Source organism: Prionailurus bengalensis, chromosome F2 (genome assembly GCF_016509475.1).
Source record: "Prionailurus bengalensis isolate Pbe53 chromosome F2, Fcat_Pben_1.1_paternal_pri, whole genome shotgun sequence".
Taxonomy (NCBI): domain Eukaryota; kingdom Metazoa; phylum Chordata; class Mammalia; order Carnivora; family Felidae; genus Prionailurus; species Prionailurus bengalensis.
The window spans coordinates 34,080,147-34,087,924 of record NC_057353.1 but is presented as its reverse complement, the minus strand read 5'-3'; the positions used below and the strand labels follow the sequence as shown (position 1 = coordinate 34,087,924).

Genomic DNA, 7,778 nt, shown 5'->3' with positions numbered 1-7,778 from the left:
AATCTATTTGGTTATCTGGTTTTAGTCAACAAATATTCATTGAAAGCTCATATAAGTTATGTGGCAGATGTGGGAAATCCAAAGAAGAATAAAAAGTTTCCTGTCCTTACAGAAACTGCAATTCAGGCACACAAGATAACAGTATATGAGAAGCTAAACATTTGGCACAAGAAAACATATGAATCATACATCTTCTAGACAAATTACTATGCTAGGTAACATGAAGAATGAAAGAAAAGAGTATAGCCATGATTTCATGTTGCTTATAATTTAGCTGAGGAGACAAGGCAAATATATTTAAAATGAAAATAACACCAAACGATAAATGGTACATTCTGGTACTCAAGATAGTAAGAATCTCAGAACTTCAGTACATGGAAATCTTTCAAAGGTTTGACATCTTTTCTCATTCAAGCAAATATTAGAACAGTTACTCCAAAGTGAGGTGTGTATACTTCAGGGAGTACCAGGCAATCCACTGTAGTGTGGGAAGAAAATATTAAAACTTCTATTTATTTAAAAATAATTTAAAAGGAAATCAGTCCTTACTAACATTTAATAAAAAGTATTGACAATGGGCCATCATAGTCAGTAGCCCATGGATGTCTGGTGTTAGGATTTAACATGGTATCACATGGAAGCAAAGGAGTGGGAATTGCATTCCCCAGAACAAAGTGGCACCTCTTCCCATTTCTTCATCATGAGTTGTTGTGGGTTATCTGGGCTGCTTTAAGTTTTTACTAAACTAGCCTTCAGGAAATGGACAAGTGACTTAAAAAGTCCTCCAAAGAAATAGCAGATAAAATTAATAATACAAGTACAATTGGACTAAAAAGAAAATCTTAGTGTGATGCTTCTCTTTGTGAACATGCTTTTTGGCAACTACATTATTAAACAAGATCTAATCAGATATAACAAAAAGTCACCTGTCCTCATGTTCAAATTTATGATGAAACTATTCCAAGTTTTTTTCCAAGGGTTTGTGTGTGTGTTATTATTGTTAATGAATAACCTCATTTGCATATATTGTGCCTTGAGAAATTAGCAAGACTTTAAAAGACTAAGCATCCCGGGGCGCCTGTGTGGCTCAGTCAGTTAAGCACTCGACTCTTGATTTCAGCTCAAGGCATGATCCCTCAGTTCTTGAGACTGAGCCCTGCGTCAGACTCTGAGCTGACAGCATGGAGCCTGCTTGGGATTCTCTCTGCCCTTCCCCTGCTCGTGAGCACTCTCTCTGTCTCCCAAGATAAATAAATGAGAACATTAAAAAACATTTTTAAAAAAGCAATTAAGGATCCAAAATATAAGGACAGTCTTTTGCAATTTTTCAGAAGTTTTCAAAGGTAAGAGTTACTCAATCTGGCATTTAGTGAAATTTCACTAGTTTAATAACAAATGTTTAGAAGTTTACTTATAAAAAAAGACCACTTGGACTTTCCAGTGGTCCATACAACATTGTTCTGTGTTCCCATCATAACTTAAAGGGAAACTTTCCTGATGTCCAGAGCCCTCAGTGTCATGCAAATGGAGGAGGAGGAAGTCCTCAAAATCCTTGCAGCAGGAACCCACTTAGCTGGCACCAACCTTGACTTCCAGATGGAACAGTACATACATCTACAAAAGGAAAATTGATGGCCTCTACATCATAAATCTGAAGAGAACCTGGGAGAAGCTTCTGCTGGCAGCTGATGCCATTGTTGCCATGGAAAACCTGGCTCATGTCAGTGTCATATCACCCAGGAATACTGGTCAGCAAGCTGTGCTGAAGTTTGCTACTGCTACCAGAGCCACTTGGACTGCTGGCCATTTCACCTCTGGAACCTTCACTAACCAAATTCAGGCAGCCTTCTGGGAGCTGAGACTTTTGGTGGTTATTGATCCCAGGTGGTTACTTGACCACCAGCCTCTCACAGAGACATCTTATGTTAATCTGCCTACCATTGTTCTGTGTAACACAGACTGTCCTCTGCGCTATGTGGACATTGCCATCCCTTGCAACAACAAGGGAGCTCACTCAGTGGGTCTGATGTGGTGGACGCAGACCCAGGAAGTTCTGCACAAGTGTGGCACCATTTCCTGTGAACACCCATGGGAGGTCATGCTTTATCTCTACTTTTTTTTTTGTCCTTATAATGTTTTAATTACACAAGTAACATATACTCATCTAGAAAAATGGAAAATACAGGTTTTATAATAATTATAAATTACACACCCTCCCATTACCCAGATACACTTACTATTGGCATTTCCATATATATATATTATATATATATTTATTACATACATTTCCATATATATTATATATATATGGAAATGTATGTAATAAATATATACATTATATATAAATTATATATATACATTATATAATTATATAAATATTAATATATTAATAAATATATACATTATATATACATTATATATAATATATATGGAAATGTATATAATAAATATATATGTTTTGTTTAATAAATATGAATTTCTCCTATTATTTGCAAGTATTTGTATTTGAAAGTAAGCTGGAATCCATTCTTGGTTAATTCTAAATTATTTTAATATAATTTATTGTCAACTTGGCTAACATGCTGTGTGTAAAGTGTGCTCTTGGTTTTTGGGATAGATTCCCATGGTTCATCACTTACATACAATACCCAATGCCTGATCTCTACTTCTACAGAGATTCTGAAGATATTGAAAAGAAAGAGTGGGCTGCTGCTGAAAAGGCTGTGACCAAGGAAGAATTTCAGGGTGAATGGACTGTTGTAGCTCCTGAGTTCATCGCTACTCAACCTGAAGTTGCAGACTGGTGTGAAGGCATGCAGGTGTCCTCTGTGCCTGTTAGCAGCTCCTACCAAAGACGAGAGCACTCAGCCTGCCACTGAAGACTGGTCTGCAGCTCCCACTGCTCAGGCCACTGGATAGGTAGGAACAACCACTGAATGGTCTTACGCTGCTCTTCCACAAAGGCAAACAAAATGGAAATAAGGTTGACAGAAAATAAAGAATTTCTAAAAATAAAAAATAAAAAAGAGAGAGAGGCCAATTGGAAAACTGGTTTTCCTTCCAGAGTGAATAAGACTGAAATAATTCATGAAGTAATAAGCCACAAAGTTATATTCATTACTTTATCACTAGTGCTGGAAGTTACGTAGAAAACTTTGCTGAAGACTTTGAGAAACAGCTAAGACAAATTATGTAGCATTAGAATTTATGTAGTGATAGAATTGGATGGATATATTGGCATTTCTACTGTGTCTCAATCTATTTGCTAGATTGTATTTCAAAAAGGAGATTCAAAATTGATCACAATTTTGTGCCTTTAAAGGAAGAATTTACTATATACCTGAACACTGTATGTTAATTAACTGGAATTTAAATAAAAACTTTAAAGAGAAGAAGAATTTACTGAAAAAGATAAATTCTCAGCAAAGAGAGAATCCTTACTGACTTTCTTTTAAAAATGTTTATGGGAAATATATATTATGATGGAACTGAAGCTTTGATGCTTTGCCTGCAGCTGAAAATTCAAAAATATTCTAGGTAATATTTTTATATGGGAAATCTCTTAACTGCATCATTGACAGGAAAGCTTTTCATCAGAAGTGCAACACTGTTTTTAATTTCATAAAAACATGACCCTTTAAAATATTGTCAAGTATTTACATGACTTTGTAATGAAATGGAGAATAACAATGATAATATTTGCCACCATAGAGAATTTTACTGGTTACTTCAATGAAAATTACTTAAAACTGCTGTTGAATTTAGAGACAAATTGGGTATTTTATTTACAAAAAGGTGTTTAAATTTTTCTGATTTTTTCACTGATGACAAAAGACTTATCAATAAAGTGCTACTAGGTCACGATCTCGTGGCCTGTGAGTTCGAGCCCCGCGTCAGGCTCTGGGCTGATGGCTCAGAGCCTGGAGCCTGTTTCCGATTCTGTGTCTCCCTTTCTCTCTGCCCCTCCCCCGTTCATGCTCTGTCTCTCTCTGTCCCAAAAATAAATAAACGTTGAAAAAAAAATAAAAAAAAATAAAGTGCTACTTAGCAAATATTTAAAAACAAGTTGCTTATCCTTTAGGTATCATTAAAGCAAAGAAAACTTTTTTCACAGTAAATGAGAAAGTATCTGTCTTTCTCTGTTTTATTTTACTTAGCATAACACTCTCTGGTTCCATCCACGTTGCTGCAAAAAGCCATATTTCATTCTTTCTCATTGCCACATAGTATTCCATTGTGTACATAAACCACAATTTCTTTATCCACTCATCAGTTGATGGACTTTTAGGCTCTTTCCAGAAGTCATACAGAGAAAGACAGATACCATATGTGTTCACTCTTATGTGGATCCTGAGAAACTTAACAGAAGACCATGGGGGAGGGGAAGGGAAAAAAAAGTTAGAGAGGGAGGGAGCCAAACCATAAAAGACTCTTAAAAACTGAGAATAAACTGAGGGTTGATGGGGGTGGGAGGGAGCGGGGGATGGGGGATGGGTATTGAAGAGGGCACCTGTTGGGATGAGCACTGGGTGTTGTATGGAAACCAATTTGACAATAAATTTCATATTTAAAAAAATGAGAAAGCAAACAATTTTGGGGAAAATTGTATTATGGAGGGGCACCTGGGTGGCTCAATTGGTTGAACGTCTGACTTCAGCTGGTGTCTTGATCTTGCAGTTTGTGAGTTCTAGCCCAGCGTCGGGCTCTGTGCTGACAGCTCAGAGCCTGGAACCTGCTTTGGATTCTGTGTCTCCCTCTCTCTCTGCCCCTCTCCTGCTCATGCTCTGTCTCTCTCTGTGTCTCAAAAATAAATAAACAGTAAAAAAAATTTTTTTTAAATAGTATTATGGAAAAGGTACTTGAAAAACAAATGTTTGAAAATATATTTATTAATATGTGATATTGTTGCTGAAAAATGATGCAAGTATGTCACCTATAAGAATGCTTATAGTTGCAAACTACAATATTTTTTATTATGAGGTATAATTGATATACAATATTATATTAATTTCAGGTGTATAATAGTGATTAGGCATTTCTATACATTACAAAATGATCACCACAATAAGTCTAGTTACCATCTTTCATCATACAAATTTAATACAATATTATTAACTATATCCCACATGCTATAAATTATATCCCTGTGACTTATTCATTTTATAACTGGAAGTTTGTTCTTCATAATCCCCTTCACCAATTCCACTCTCAAGCCCCTCACCCCTCTGGAAATCTGTTTTCTGTAAATATGAGTTTGGATTTTTTTTGTTTCCATAAAGTATTGTAAGAGTATGCAAGGCAGCCCCATGAATAATATAAGATGATATATTATTAGAGTTAGAAAAGGCTTCTTAGTGGAGGTGGTGCCTGAACGAAGCTTTCTTGAGAATACATTAAAGTATAATTGATTCAAAATGAGGAATTTGAATAAATTAGAAAGTATTCATGATATTGTTTCATTTTTTTTAAATCAGACAGAAAAATCTGAAAGATTTCCATCTTTATAAAACATTTTAAAAGTTTTGATTGCTGAAAGTGTAAACTTCAATTATCTGGAACATTCCTCAGACTACACTTGTGCCAAATCAATAGTATACTTTCTTTTAGTCTTCCTCATTCGGTCAACAATTCTTGAATACCAACTCTGTTTCAGGCACCCAGCAGGTGCCCAGGAATACACAGTCAAATAAAATGGTGTTTCTGCCTTCAAGGGACTTAAAGTAGCATTGTAGATGCAGTGTTGTAAAGCAATACATGTAAGTTATTGTGAGAATTGCTGAAATAAAGATCGACACGATGTGCACGTTGCAATTGATCACAGGGGAGACTGATGATCTTTGCCTGAAAGAGAAGAAAGTGGGCCATGTCAGTAAAGGCTTTCCAGATGAAATGATGGTTAATCTAGGTCTTGAAGAGTGAGTAAGACTTTGCCAAGACGGTGGAAGGAAAGACAATCTAGGGAGAAGAAACAACATATGCAAGTGCAAAGGAAGCTTGCCACCATTTTCTAGCCCCTTATAATTCTTTTCTTACCTTTTTTTTTTTTTTAATATTTATTCATTTTTGAGAGACAGAGAGACAGAGCAGGAGCCGGGGAGGGGCAGGGAAAGCAGAGCACAGAATCTGAAGCAGGCTCCAGGCTCCAAGCTGTCTGCACAGAGCCTGACACGGGGCTCAAACTCACAAACCACGGAATCATGACCTGAGCTGAAGTCGGACACCTAACTGACTGTGCCACCCGGCACTCCACCTTATAATTCTTTTCTATTCACATTCTTGTTCATCATTACTTTGCAACTTCTTGCTTAGCTAGACTAATTCTGTTAGATCAAGATTTACAAAATGTCTATCTTCAGCATCTACAGTCTGATTTGTCTTTGGAAAGTGGATTAACTTAGAACTACATTCTCACTAACAATGGACAATTTAAGCATTCATATAAGTTGGAGACACAGATTCTTTATGGCCATTGGCCTGGAAAGTATAGCCTTATTGATAGTTGTGAGTGATGACTGGACCTGTTGGCTAATCATTACCTACCTCACCCTGCCCTCCATCTAAGAAAATCTCTCCTCTGACCACAGTCATGGTTGCCAAGTTTGTAGCACAGAGTCTTTAGATCCTCACCTCTAGGGTCTTGCCACAGCTGACTGGACAGATAACTCATAGGAAAACAATCAAAAATACAGTTGAGCCAACCAGATTCTCTTTCTGAGACTCTGAGGTTAAGATGTTATGCTTTGAATACTTGGTGGTAAAGGGTCTTGAATAACATATGTGAACTCTAGGTCTGCTAGTTGGTGGAGAGAAACTACCTATCCTCAGTACCAAAAATGTCATCTGTCTGAGAGGTATACCTATGGGCACAGGTAGAGGAAGTACAGGTAGCATGGGAATAACTCCCCAAGACTGATTATTATACCAAAGAATTTGAGATACCCTGAAAGAGCTATGTAGCTTCTCACTCCAATGTTACATGCCTAGGGTACTGAGAAAAACTTTCCAATAGACCAAGTGAAAAGGAGTTTATTGGAAGGCTATGTGGAAATCTCACACAATCCAACTGTAGATAGTACCACTAGGCTTCATTTATACTGGAGGAAAAAAAACCCAAAACTTCAGACCAGCCCCCTTTCTTCTTTTTTTCTCTCAAGTTGTACCATTTCTCTTCTCTGCATCTTTCTATCCATACCTACATTTTGTTCTCTGTTAGGCAGCCAGGTTTATTTCAAATGGCTCTGAGTTTCTGTTTCTGAGTAAGTTCAGTTTAACATGAGCCTCTGCTTTGCTCTGGAGCCATTTTGGCACAGACTTGATGGTACTGCTCTGGTAACAACTACTGCTTTCTGAGTCAGACTTTTCTGTCACTTAGTTTGAATTCTTGTGCCCACAGGTATGCCTCTCAGACAGTTGACATTTTTGGTATTGATATGTAGAGTTTTTATCTGCCAATTCACAATCTTGGTTTAGATATCTTATTCCGGCCCCTTTACTACGAAGTGTTCAAAGCATAACATCTTAACCTCAGTTGGCAAAATATCCTAGATATATAGATTTAAGAGGCATTGCTAGAGCATTTGTAAGAATAGGCAAGTTGGCAAAAGTCCTGGTGCTGGCACAGGGAGAGCAAAGACCAGGTTCTGCCAGGATGTCATCACTGTGGGGCATGTCAGTAGCATGTTTCATCCAAGTTACAACTAGACAGAGTTAGGCCTTATATAGGATTAAGTAAGCTTGTCTTGTTACAGAAAGCAAGCAGGATAGTCTAGGTATGGCAG

General features: G+C 37.1%; 1 pseudogene; it reads left to right on the top strand.

Moving 5' to 3' along the window:
- The first annotated feature begins 1,497 nt into the window (after positions 1 to 1,497).
- Positions 1,498 to 2,982, top strand: LOC122495980 (annotated as a pseudogene).
- The last annotated feature ends 4,796 nt before the right edge of the window (positions 2,983 to 7,778 follow it).